Below are 15,000 nucleotides of genomic sequence, written 5' to 3'. Positions count from 1 at the left end.
GAAGTGGGAAAGTATGCTTGTGTGTGGAGTGAGTGTGTGTGTGGAGGGTGTGTGTGTGGAGTGAGTGTGTATGTGTGGAGTGAGTGTCTGTGTGTGTGAGTGTGTATGTGTAAAGTGAGTGTATGTGTGTGTGTGTGTGTGTGTGTGTGTGTGTGGAGGGTGTGTGTATGCCTGCACCCAAGTCCTTGTGTGTGTGGAGTGAGTGTGTGTGTGCCTGCACTCGAGTCCTTGTGTGTGTTTAGGGTGTGTGTGTGCATGCAATTATGTCCTTGTGTGTGTACGTGTGTGTAAAGTCTGTGTGTGGGGTGTGTATTTATGGATGGGTGCACCTGAATCTGTGTGTGTGTGTGTGTGTGTGGACGGAGGGGGGGTGTATAAGTGGATGGAGTGTATGTGTGTGCACCTGAGACCGTGTTTGTGTAGGGGGAGGGTATTTGTGGATGGAGTGTGTGTGTGCACCTGAGGCCATGTTGGGGAGGGGGGGGTGTATTTATGGATGGAGTGTGTGTGTGTGAGTGCACCCAAGGTCACGTGTGTGTGTGTGTGGGGGGGGTGTATTTGTGGATGGAGTGTGTGTGTGTGCACCTGAGATCGCATGCGTGTGTTTTGCTGCCAAGGCTCAGTGACAATCTGGCCTATTACAGTGACACTAACATCCTAACACTGTTCTCCCTCCAGAATGAGAGAGAGATGGAGAGATAGAAAGAGAGAGAGAGAGAGAGAGAGAGAGAGAGAGAGAGAGAGAGAGAGGGTGATAGAGAAGGAGCATGAGAAAGAAAGAGGGTGACAGTTGCAAATGTTCTAAACAGCAGCAAAACAGTTGAGCTCCCAAAAAGTACAAAGAAATTCAATTATTTTTCAACAAAAACAAGAAAGCAGATAAGGAGAAGTCGGACATCCTGACAGGAGCACCTAAAGACCATCCTGACGCTCCAAAAACAAAGTATGTGTGATGTTTCCTCTGGCCAGCAGCCTCTAGCTGGTGCTGGAGACAGTGTGTGCTTGTTGTTTGTGTTATTTGTGTTAGTTCCACCACAGCAACATCCGGCATTGTTTGAAAAGAATACAACAAGCTAGCAGTAAGTGAATTTAAAGCCAAAACATCAAAAACAAAGAGAACAAAAAAGGAAAAGATAAGCACTGCTAATTTTGTGATAAGCTTTGGGTTGTTTGACTGTAAAATATTTGAATTGTACCAAATAAATAAAAAAACAAGATGTTGGGTAGAGAGTTTAGTGTAACAAAGACACTGCAGTGTGTACAATGAAATCTTGAAGAATGATGACACTTTATATAAGATACCACCAATGCAATACAATACCCAGCAGAGATGTGTTGAATCAAAGCTACAGGGAGATACAAATCTGAAATTTATGGGAGAACACTGAACTATATGTGAGTGATGGGAGGTAAGGAGAGAGAGAAAGTGAGAGAACAGCAGGCACTCAGTGTTTCTGCGTCAGAGCATATGGTGCACTACAGAGGGGCCAGTTGGACAGAACAATGGGTCCAGTTCCTCCTTTACTGTGGGCTATAAGTGATACATCACACTAAACAAATACCTCAACTACCACACTCACCCATTTCACTTAACATCACACTAAACAAATACCTCAACTACCACACTCACCCATTTCACTTAACATCACACTAAACAAATACCTCAACTACCACACTCACCCATTTCACTTAACATCACACTAAACAAATACCTCAACTACCACACTCACCCATTTCACTTAACATCACACTAAACACATACCTCAACTACCACACTCACCCATTTCACTTAACATCACACTAAACAAATACCTCAACTACCACACTCACCCATTTCACTTAACATCACACTAAACACATACCTCAACTACCACACTCACCCATTTCACTTAACATCACACTAAACAAATACCTCAACTACCACACTCACCCATTTCACTTAACATCACACTAAACACATACCTCAACTACCACACTCACCCATTTCACTTAACATCACACTAAACAAATACCTCAACTACCACACTCACCCATTTCACTTAACATCACACTAAACAAATACCTCAACTACCACACTCACCCATTTCACTTAACATCACACTAAACAAATACCTCAACTACCACACTCACCCATTTCACTTAACATCACACTAAACACATACCTCAACTACCACACTCACCCATTTCACTTAACATCACACTAAACAAATACCTCAACTACCACACTCACCCATTTCACTTAACATCACACTAAACAAATACCTCAACTACCACACTCACCCATTTCACTTAACATCACACTAAACACATACCTCAACTACCACACTCACCCATTTCACTTAACATCACACTAAACAAATACCTCAACTACCACACTCACCCATTTCACTTAACATCACACTAAACAAATACCTCAACTACCACACTCACCCATTTCACTTAACATCACACTAAACAAATACCTCAACTACCACAGTAATCCATTTCACTTAACATCACACTAAACAAATACCTCAACTACCACACTCACCCATTTCACTTAACATCACACTAAACAAATACCTCAACTACCACAGTAATCCATTTCACTTAACATCACACTAAACAAATACCTCAACTACCACACTCACCCATTTCACTTAACATCACACTAAACAAATACCTCAACTACCACAATAATCCATTTCTCACTCATTTCACTTAAAAAGACCAAAGCAGTTACATGGGCTGGGGTTTCTATTTCCATACATAACTGACAGCTGGTTACATAACAATTCAACATCCTTATTTATCATCCAATTCATAAAGGCAATAAATAAATAAATAACAACAAATATTGCTCATGGCAGTGGTCCAGCTGCGCTAGTATCATGCTTTTCACACACACTGCCACTCTGCTCTAGCAGTACTGAAAAGTTTGGAAATGTTTCTATCCACCATGTTTCTATGACACCACCCCCCTCCCCGGAAGAGACCAGACTATTATGGCCATCCTTGGGCCGGAGGAGGTCATGAGGTCATGGGGTCATGGGCCTGGACCACTGGGCCTTCTACAACTAAATCTGCACCCTACAGGGATCTCGCCACCATATCACTCCACTGTGACACCAGTAAAGGTGCGTTGGTGTGTGAACATAAGTGTGAAGTGATGCAGACGAAGCCCAAGCCCTCTGATGCACTGCCCCCTGACTCCCTGATCAGCTGCCTGGTTGATGTTAAAAACTGGATGGTTTTGAACTTCCTGAAATATAATAGTATTAAATCTGAAGCCATTCTCATAGCATCTCCTTCCACTCTCAAGAAAACTGATCAACCCACTCTATATATCCTGGGTTTCATCACACCCTCTGTGACTCAGGTTCATAAACCTGTTGTCACAGACTCTACACTCTCTCTCTCGAGGCCCACATTAATAACATCACCGAAATGACCTTCTTCCACCTTACAAATGTCGCCAGACAATCTCCCTCACTCTCTGATTCTGTAGCTGAAACTCTAATTCATGCTTTTATTACATCCAGACTGGAATACTGCAACTCTGCTCTGATTGGACTCCCTCCTAGTCTTCTCAAGAAGATAAAATATGTTCAGCTGCAAGAGTTCTCATGCACACCAGATCACAGGAACACATTACCCCCAACCTCCCAGTCCATTATTGCATACAGTAGAAAATCTTACTCCTGATTTTTAAATCTTTACACAGTCTGGCTCCTGATTAACTCTCTGCTCTGTTGTCCAGACACAATCGCTCATGGTCAATCCGCTCGGCTGATGCTCATTTGCCAAATTACACGCGCACGGTGATGGAGCTTTTAGCTATGGAGCTCCATCCCCTTAAATCTCTGCTCTGCCCATCACTGTCCACCTTCAAGCTTTTAAAAACATTTCCCTTTCAGAGTGCTTTTCCTAATATGCAAATCTTATTTTCTTCTTATTGCCTCAAATTTTATTTTTCTTGTGTTTTACCCTGCTATTATATTATATTATATTATATTCCGGTAACTAATCATGTTTTCATGTGTTCTCGTACTGTAAAGTGTCCTTGAGTATCCTGAAAGGTGCTTATAAAATGTATTATTATTATTATTATTATTATTACTATTATTATTATTATTATTATCATTAAAGTGTGAAAGAGTGAGGTCAGGGGTTTTTACACTCTCAGATAAACCACAAATCTCACCATGTCCACGTCAAGGAAGCAGCAGGAGTCAGCAAAGGAACCCAGAGACACATAATGCTCATTAATAAGACTCATTAATATGTACCACTGATACATGAATGCCAGACACATAAAGCTGAATCATCAATATATACAACTGATACATGAATGCCAGAGACACATAAAGCTGACTCATCAATTCATACCACTGATACATGAATGGCAGACACATAAAGCTGACTCATCAATATGTACCACTGATACATGTATGCCAGAGACACCCAAGGATGACTCATCAATATGTACCACTGATACATGCATGCCAAAGACACACAAGGATGACTCATCTATACGTATCACTAATACATGAATGCCAGAGACACATAAGGATGACTCATCAATATGTTCCACTGATACATGCATGCCAGAGACACATAAGGATGACTCATCAATATGTACCACTGATACATGCATGCCAAAGACACACAAGGATGACTCATCTATACGTATCACTAATACATGAATGCCAGAGATCCCGTCTGGGTTTGGGCTGCCTGGCGGTATCCGTACCCATCGCTGGCGTTGACGGTGTGGCAGTCGGCAGTGATATCCTGTACCTCTGTTCTGCTGTGTGTGAAGATGATGATGATGATGATGATGAATGCCAGAGACACGTAAGGCTGACTCATCAGTACGTACCACTGATACACTAATGGGTTAGCTGGTATAGAGGAACTGGGAACAGTGGGTGGGCCTTAAGGAGCTGGTCTGTATCACGCCATCGTCTTTTAAACAGACACAGAAAGAAGAACAAGCAGAAAATGATAAGTGGGAGACAGAGGGAGAGAGACAGAAGGAGAGGGAGAGACAGAGGGAGAGAGAGAGAAGGAGAGGGAGAGACAGAGGGAGAGAGAGAGAAGGAGAGGGAGAGACAGAGGGAGAGAGAGAGAAGGAGAGGGAGAGACAGAGGGAGAGAGAGAGAAGGAGAGGGAGAGACAGAGGGAGAGAGACAGAAGGAGAGGGAGAGACAGAGGGAGAGGGAGAACTCCATACTGAATCTTATCATTTCCTGAGAGTTGTGTGTGTATGTAGCTGGTAAACCCCTGAACTTTGACCCCAGTAGGTTATATAAGACATGCATGCCTCATTGTCCACGTCTGATCAATGTGTACACACACACACACACACACACACACACACACACACACAAACACACACACACGCATGCACAGACACAGGCACGCACACACTCACTCACAGAGGCGCACAGATGCACACACGCTTACTCACTCACGCATGGGTGCACACACAAACATACACAATGATTCCCTGTCCTCACACACCTGGAGGAGATTTGAAATAACGCCTTGACATGCCAGCTGGCAAGTTTCTGACAGAGACCTCAATCATGTAGATGAACCTACACACACACACACACACCCATCGACACACATACAAACATGCTCACACAAACACAAACATTTTTTTTTACATTTTTAATTGCAATTAGTCATACACAGACACACAATATGCACACACACACACACACACACACACACACACGCATACATACATGCTCACATACACACACAAACATGATTACACACACATACAAATACAACCATGCACACACACATATATACACACATACACAAACACATTTTCTTTTGATTTTTTTGTGGCATTTTAGCGCACGCACACACACACACACACACACACACACACACACACCTGGCCTCTGTCTCATCTGATAGCACCCAGAATGCTTTTGAAGCTGGGGAACTGTTTCAGGTCACTGGCCAGTCTAGCATGTCTACTGACAGACAGTGTATCACTCACTCCTTTTGTGTCAACACGCATCTCCCCTCCTGCCTATCTGTCGCTCCCTCTAGTCTTGCATCACACCCTCTCTCTCCATCTCCTTTTCTCTCTGCATCTTTCACTTTCCCCTCCCTCTCTCTCTCTCTCTCTCTCTGTCTCTCTGTGTGTGTGTGTGTGTGTGCGTTTGTGTCTGTGTGTCGTCAAGGCTGCAGCAGTAGGCCTTGGAACCAGGCTGCTATTGGCTAAAGATGATGTCATGCCTTCCGGAGCTCTCCGCAGGGCAACACATGCCATTGGTCATTGGGGGATACAGTGAGGCAGTGCTGAGCTCTCACTTTCATTCATGCAGAAATGAGCTGTGTGCTGTCAGGGGTGGGGCCAATATTTGATAGACAGCCTATAAGCCCTATTACAGTGCCTCAAAGCACTGGGACAGTTCAGAGGTATAAGAGAGTATATTCATAGTGAACGCGACTGCTCCATTACAACACACCGAAGATTAATGAATGATCACACTCACACACACACACACACACACACACACACAAACACACACACACACACAAACACACACACATATACAAACATGCTCACACACCGCACGCCACACACACACACACACACTCACACACACTCACACACACACACACACACACACACACATATACAAACATGCTCACACACCGCACGCCACACACACACACACACACACACACACAAAGCTTTTCTTCACACACAAACACACTAAAGAGATAATCATATACAATTGTCCATGCCCACCCCACACACACACACACACACACACACACACACACACACACACACACACACACACACACACACACACACACACACACACGCATACACTCACACACACATGCACACTCTGAGTTGAGCAGGCTAATCACTATGGTCCTAATAGAGGTGGGGAGGTAGTGTTGTCCTGGAGCATGAGGCTGTCGCCATGGCAATGTGCACATGAGGCACTCCCTGGAGGGGGTTAAAGAGCTGAGTAAGGGGGGTAGGAGAACACATTCACACCCTCACACACACACACACACACACACACAAACACACACACACACATAAACATCCCATTACACCCACATACATAAACATCCCATTACACACACACACACACACACACACACACAAACATCCCATCCCATCACACACAGACACACACACAAAAACACATCATCCAATGCTGTTTGTGTGTGTGTGTGTGTGTGTGTGTGTGTGTGTGTGTGTGCAGAAGCTTTACTAGCATTAATCTTCCCAAGTACCATATGTTCAAATACATGGATATCAGCCAGTATGACTTGAGTGTAATGATAGAGTCACTCTCTCCCTCCCTCTCTAATCATCCTTCACTCCTTCTCTCCGTCTCCCTCTGTCTATCCACCTCTCTTTATGGTTCTCCTTTTCTCATTCTCCACCCAGCCTATGATGTCATTGTTGTTTTCTGTTGTTGCTACAAAGTCATCTGGATGTGTTTCCCTCCAGCATCTCAGAGGACGAATACACACCCATCCACCCCCCACCTCCCCCCACACACACATTTCCTCACTGTAACACACAGATACAGGACACTGTCTCACACTCCTAGTATTTGGGCTAATTCAATTTATCACACAATGCACAAGATTACACGCTCTAAACAAGCCTAGACAACTCTTGCTAATCCGATCGTCTCCTTCTGCACAACTGTCTGCATAAAAAAGTGAAGATTAGCCAACCCTGTCTCTTTTTTCTGCAGGAGCTTCAAATCGTGCATAATCTCCACGTATCCACGAGAATCCGCCCCAAACGAATCCTTCACTGTAATTACCCACATAGCCCACATATCTAACCTCCTCCGATTTTTTTCCCGCTGCAGTGCCATAATTTTGTCTGATTTCGAGCTGTTCAGCAGAGCTTTTGGCTGGCAGTCACTACCATCTCTATTTAGTAGTTTTATTCCGTATTTGTGTAGGTTTGGTTATTCCACATTGTCTGGCATGCACGAAACAATAGCCATATTAAAGGAAGCCGAAACATTTGTGTGCGTGTCTACGTGTATGCGTGCGGTTGTGTGTGTGTTTATATGAGTGTGTGTATCTATGTGTGTGCGTTGGGGTGGCGTTGTGGGGGCCTTTAGTGATTCACTGTCAAACAGACCCCCAACAATTAATAAAATGTAATGGGGGTATGAAACACATACACACACACACACACCCCACATGCAGCTACATAAGATTATATTATTGACTTGTCTGAACCTTATAGCTATTACAGTCATGTGAGGGCAGTCCAACACATCACGTCATAGCAAAAGTGCAAAACAAAGAACAAGGATACAGATGAACACAGACAGAGAAGCCAAGTTGGCTTCTGAAGGACTGCCAGGTAAAGCAGCTCAAAGACACAATAAGTAGACAAAGCATGTATGCATTCACTGGGTGAAGTCTCCACATGGCCACCCCCTCGTCCTGCCCTGCCCCGCCCCGTCCCACCCTCTGGGTGAAGTCTCTACACGTGGCCACCTCCCCCTGCCCCGCCCCGCCCTCTAGGTGCTGCTCCGCTCGTGGCCACCTCCCCCTGCCCCGCCCTCTAGGTGCTGCTCCGCTCGTGGCCACCTCCCCCTGCCCCGCCCTCTAGGTGCTGCTCCGCTCGTGGCCACCTCCCCCTGCCCCGCCCTCTGGGCGCTGCTCCGCTCGTGGCCACCTCCCCCTGCCCCGCCCTCTGGGCGCTGCTCCGCTCGTGGCCACCTCCCCCTGCCCCGCCCTCTGGGCGCTGCTCCACTGAGAGCCTTAAGGCTCTCTCTTATGACCACAACAAAGCTTTAATAAAGCCCCCTGCACCCACCACACCTCCTGCTCCTCTAATGCCCCCAGCTCCCTTTTTGATGGTCATAATGACAGCTGTGGTACATCATGTGTTGGTGTTTCTTCATCGGGTCCGGGGCTCTATGCACACAGCAGCTCTATGGGTGCGTGCAGTATGCGCACACACGTGCGCACAAGCACACACGCGCACAGAGCTCAGGTCTTATCACTGAGATGATCAATGACACCTATTTCCTGTCAGGCTGAACAATAAAGTCAAGTGGACATACACTGAAAGCTCTTCTCCTGCCGAACATCAGCACTGCTCCCCGAGGCCTCCTGTTATCCTGCACACCCTGGACTGTGCTGGACTGAATACGGCTGGACTGACCACAGCTGGACTGAACACAGCTGGACTGTGCTGGACTGAACACAGATGTAATGAACACAGCTGGACTGTGCTGGACTGAACGCGGCTGGACCGAACACGGCTGGACTGTGCTGGACTAAACACGGTTGTCTGATCTGTCATGCTCTGTGTCTGCTCCCCGTCTCTGTCTGATCTTGCCCTGCTGGTCTCCTGAAGGGGTTAGAGCACAAAGGGGTCTGAGACAGATGTGACAACACCGATTCTGTTCCCTGGTTGCAAGAACAAATGCACCAGACCAGCCAGCAGATTACCAACCCCATCCCCAGAATGCTCACTTTAAAGACACAGACACTTGAACTGGCTCCGGATTTCATCTGCACCTTGCAGATCATCCCAGTTTATATTGACCATAAAACTGCTGATTCTGATTTTATGGGCGACCCTTGTCCCATGTTTAAGGAGCTGTTCACTTTTTGTCTAGTTATTCATTAATATTAAAGATGGCTAAATGGGAAACCGACTGTTTCCAGTTAAAAAAAAATGGAATCAAATGAAATTTATTTTGCCTACTACAACAACGAAGAGACACTTCTCCTGGGTCCTCTTCACAGCTTTAAAGAAGACTGTGTCACCTTCCAAACCACACAAAAGATGCAACGCAAAGCTTCCCAGTCCTCCTGAATCCTCTTTCTGAGGTGAAAGCTAAGGTGAACAAACATAATTTTAGCCCAAGTGGAAGGCGCGAAGAGAACGAACGCCAATCTTAGCACAGGGGTTGTGGGCTTAAAACGGCAGATCGACGGCCATCCTCGCTCACAGCATGGCCCCTCGTAGGGTGGCGCGGGGCGGAGACGGAGGTGGAAGGTCTCAGGAAACCGCGTGGCGCTCATTAGGAGAGAAAACGGCTCCGTGTAATTAGGTTAACCTCTTTCTCTCGTGCACGCTCACTTCATCTCTCTTTCCCGCTCAGTAACAGACGGATTTACTTGTGAACTTTTCTGCTAACAGCTCCTTAGCCAGCACACCCTCAGGGGGACGTGACATCGGCTCAAAGAGGATTTAAAGAGGAGAGAGAAAAACCAGAGAGAGTGAGAGAGAGAGAGAGAGAGAGAGAGCGAGAGAGAGAGAGAGAGAGAGAGAGAGAGAGAGAGCGAGATGTGAGAAAAATGTAGAAAACACACGAGTCTTAGGGGATTATAATGTACGTCTGAATAATGTTTTACCTGAAATGACAGAGAGAGAGAGAGAGAGACATAGACAGACAGATATATAGATAGAGAAAGAGAGAGCGAGAGAGAGGCAGAGGAAGACAGAAAAAGGGCAAAACAAAAAAAGATCATAAATATTTGGATCAGTTACTCAGTGTCGTTCAGTGTGCACAGGCAGTCACTGGCGGCATAAGCGCAACAGAAAAAGCAAGTCATGCCCGTGTTGAGGGGGTAGGTGGCCCAAACAGGAGAGGCCTTGGGGGGGGGGGTGCAGATGGCATAGGGCTGGTGGGGGGCCGGGCAGCCCACACCGGGCAGCTGAGGGAATTGGGGCATTAAAGTGGGCTGAAAGCACCACTGTGCAAATGCATGAAAGCAGACTGGGTGTTTAGGGGTAAAAGCACAAGACCCCATGACCCATTATAAACACCACACAAAACCACATTGGCCCAATACAAATACCATACAAAACCCCGTGGGCCAATACAAATACCACAGAAAACCTCATGGCCCAATACAAATTCCACACAAAACCCCATGGTTCAATACAAATACCACACAAAACCTCATGGCCCAATACAAATACCATACAAAACCCCGTGGGCCAATACAAATACCACACAAAACCTCATGACCCAATACAAATACAACACCACCCCCCTACAGTTCTCTAACGAGACCCACAGCAGCGCAATGCTCTGCACACACACCAAACCCCCAATCGCCCCAAACCCACAATTACCCAAATCCACAATTGCCGCAAACCCAGAAATGGAATTCTGATTTCAAAGTTAAAGCGCAAATAAAAAAAATGCTTCTTTCAACTTTTTTTTTTGCCAGATCTTATTTTAAGAAATGTTAATTAATTAAAGAGCAACACCAACAGCTTTGTGGCCTTTTTCTTTTTGAACCTCGACCCCCTTCTGGTCTTGTGTGGGCTGGTTGAGGAAAGACGCTACATTAGCGCTATGGCTAGCAGCTAAGTAACAGGAAACGGCGCCACCCTTTAGCGCTGCTATTCATCCGTATATGTACGAGCCAGTGTTCAGGAGCTTTTACTTCCTATGGAATGGTTCACAAATATAACTAACAAATGTCATAATACGTCCTCACTGTTTTATCAAGAAAATTACCTTTTAGAAAATTAAAGGAAGACAAACTACAAAGCTGGTTAAGGTACTTGATTTGTAATCGGAAGAGTGGTGCTTCAAGCCCTGCCACTGCCAAGTTGCCACTGTTGGGCCCCTGAGCAAGGCACTTAACCCTCAATTGCTCAAGTTGCACTCAGTCGTAGTTGTAAGCCGCTTTGGATAAAAGCGTCAGCTAAATGCCGTAAATGTAACCTGCTAGCCATCTATATTAGGTAGCTACAGGAAGTTAAGCTAGGGCCTCTGCCTGTTGGATGGAGTCGGTGACCGGCCTTCGCCCGTCCTCACTGTGGTGTGTTTTGCTCAGTTGGGCCATGTTAGCCCTGTTTTGGCCGCGGACCTTGGCTGTAATTGGCTGTGAGGATGTTCTCTGATCAGCTGCATACAAACTGTATACAGTTTTTTGTCACATTGTGGATTTTTCCACCGATGTGGTGTGCTGGCTAACATTATACTTTGCTACACTTAAAGAAATGTTTTTGTGCTAAATATCTAGAGAATGGATGCCCACAACCCAAGCAACCAGACCTAGACGGCTGGTTAAGTGGCTAGCTAGACGCTTAAAATCCTGGCTAGTGAGATTTTTGCCCCTTGTTGCCCTAATTTTGCTACCTATATGTGTGGCTTCAGTGGGTTTAAGCCTATATGTGTGGGTTCAGTGGGTTTAAGCCTATATGTGTGGCTTCAGTGGGTTTAAGCCTATATGTGTGGCTTCAGTGGGTTTAAGCCTATATGTGTGAGTTCAGTGGGTTTAAGCCTATATGTGTGGGTTCAGTGGGTTTAAGTTTATATGTTTGGGTTCAGTGGGTTTAAGCCTATATGTGTGGCTTCAGTGGGTTTAAGCCTATATGTGTAGGTTCAGTGGGTTTAAGTCTATATGTGTGGGTTCAGTGGGTTTAAGTTTATATGTGTGGGTTCAGTGGGTTTAAGTTTATATGTGTGAGTTCAGTGGGTTTAAGCCTATATGTGTGAGTTCAGTGGGTTTAAGCCTATATGTGTGGGTTCAGTGGGTTTAAGTTTATATGTGTGGGTTCAGTGGGTTTAAGTTTATATGTTTGGGTTCAGTGGGTTTAAGCCTATATGTGTGGGTTCAGTGGGTTTAAGTTTATATGTGTGGGTTCAGTGGGTTTAAGTTTATATGTTTGGGTTCAGTGGGTTTAAGCCTATATGGGTGGCTTCAGTGGGTTTAAGTTTATATGTGTGGGTTCAGTGGGTTTAAGTTTATATGTTTGGGTTCAATGGGTTTAAGCCTATATGTGTGGGTTCAGTGGGTTTAAGCTTATATGTTTGGGTTCAGTGGGTTTAAGCTTATATGTTTGGGTTCAGTGGGTTTAAGCCTATATGTGTGGGTTCAGTGGGTTTAAGCCTATATGTGTGAGTTCAGTGGGTTTAAGCCTATATGTGTGGGTTCAGTGGGTTTAAGTTTATATGTGTGGGTTCAGTGGGTTTAAGTTTATATGTTTGGGTTCAGTGGGTTTAAGCCTATATGTGTGGGTTCAGTGGGTTTAAGTTTATATGTGTGGGTTCAGTGGGTTTAAGTTTATATGTTTGGGTTCAGTGGGTTTAAGCCTATATGGGTGGCTTCAGTGGGTTTAAGTTTATATGTGTGGGTTCAGTGGGTTTAAGTTTATATGTTTGGGTTCAATGGGTTTAAGCCTATATGTGTGGGTTCAGTGGGTTTAAGCTTATATGTTTGGGTTCAGTGGGTTTAAGCTTATATGTTTGGGTTCAGTGGGTTTAAGCCTATATGTGTGGGTTCAGTGGGTTTAAGCCTATATGTGTGAGTTCAATGGGTTTAAGCCTATATGTGTGGGTTCAGTGGGTTTAAGCTTATATGTGTGGGTTCAGTGGGTTTAAGCCTATACGTGTGGGTTTAGTGGGTTTAAGTCATGCCTATTGGTCTTGGTCATGCTGAGATATATTTAATTAGATATATTTATTAGAAATGTTTAGATATTACATTTATTTATATAATATTGATAATAATACTTAGATAATGTAATGTAATCGCTCCTTTTTAAGAGTTGACCAGTTGATGCTCCTGGAACATTGTGTAGAGAGTTATTGACCTTAGACGGGTGGGGCTCTCGTTTACATAAATGTACCCAAGCCCCATTATCAGACACCAGCTGATCAGACATTATCAGACAGCAGATGAGCCTCCTGTCTCCCTGCCACTGGAGCTCAGGTGGTGACACACACACACAATTTACACATGACCCACACAGCCATCCTCCCACATGACCTCTATTGTAAATAGTGATGCCCTGTCCTTAGTGTGCGCTGTTGGTACATGCGTGTCATGAATGATTGTTTCATGGCAGGCACGCAATCTAGTTGGGGACAGGTCGTAGGTCAACCCAATCATTTCCTGTTAAAGCGAGGTGATTGTTAGTAATTGGGTGGAAATGCTATGGAAAAGAAGAAGCACAAGCTAGCTAGCGTGCGGATCCTGCGTGGACAGGATGTCGGAAGACTGCGGAAAGCTAAAGATTGGTGAGCTGGCTCAGTTTCAGGCCATCGGCACCCCAAAAGATATCACACTCTGCAAGCCTAAATCATCTTGGCAAAGACATGATCTCAGTTTTGTCATGAGATGAAGATGAATTGATCTCAGGTTCTCTGTGAGGTGAAGATGAAGAAATGATCACAGGTTCTTCACGAGATGAAGCCAGACCTGAGCACTTTTAACTGCCTATACAAAAATTGTGAGTGAACAGTGAGTGAAAAGGAGAGAGATATATAGAGAAAGACATACAGAGAGGAAGAGAGTGATGTCTATAACGCAGCGAAATCAAATTAACATTGTAGTTCTTGTCTCCGGATTAGCCAAAACCCCCCAGTATTGATGTCAGAAAGCCAGTCTTAGCTCCCACCACACTGCTGAAGTGTGCGTGTAGGATCGTATTTCGACTTCGGTCCTGGACACAGGAGCTGGGAAATGCTATCTGCTATATCTGGATATAAAAGCGTGACCTCCAGGTCTGATGCCTTCTCCAGTGATTCTGAGCCCCAAGCTCCATACAGCCAGCTACAAGACCACAGAGCGACAACACAGCCCGTTGGCTCAGCAACCTAGGTTGCACACGCGCGCGCATACACACACTTCCAGTCACACACACACACTCTCTCACTGCAGTGAGATCATCGCCCAAGCTAGTGGGTGACACAAAAACTCGAATACACGTGAAGGGGTGTGCATATCTGTGGAGCAGGACACAATGACAACATCACACACACACACACACACACACACACACACACACACACACACACACACACAGAGGTATATAGATTACACAGTTGTATGTCTACTGTCAAAAGCTGAATGTATTCTGGTTCACCTAAAATCACACACTCACACACACACACACACGCATCACACTGATACACAGCTAGCCCAACACCAAGACAAACACATTAAGATGCATGATGTAATGTGGCCCATCCTCACACACATCTCCTGTCCACACTTAAATCCCAG

General features: G+C 45.1%; 1 protein-coding gene across 3 annotated transcripts in view; it reads right to left on the bottom strand.

The window, feature by feature from the left end:
• sh2d3ca (SH2 domain containing 3Ca) overlaps positions 1 to 15,000 on the bottom strand; it is a 56,964-nt gene that overhangs the window by 28,374 nt on the left and 13,590 nt on the right. The window lies entirely within an intron of this gene.

Source organism: Electrophorus electricus, chromosome 17 (assembly GCF_013358815.1).
Source record: "Electrophorus electricus isolate fEleEle1 chromosome 17, fEleEle1.pri, whole genome shotgun sequence".
Taxonomy (NCBI): Eukaryota; Metazoa; Chordata; class Actinopteri; order Gymnotiformes; family Gymnotidae; genus Electrophorus; species Electrophorus electricus.
This window is presented reverse-complemented; position numbering and strand designations above follow the sequence as displayed.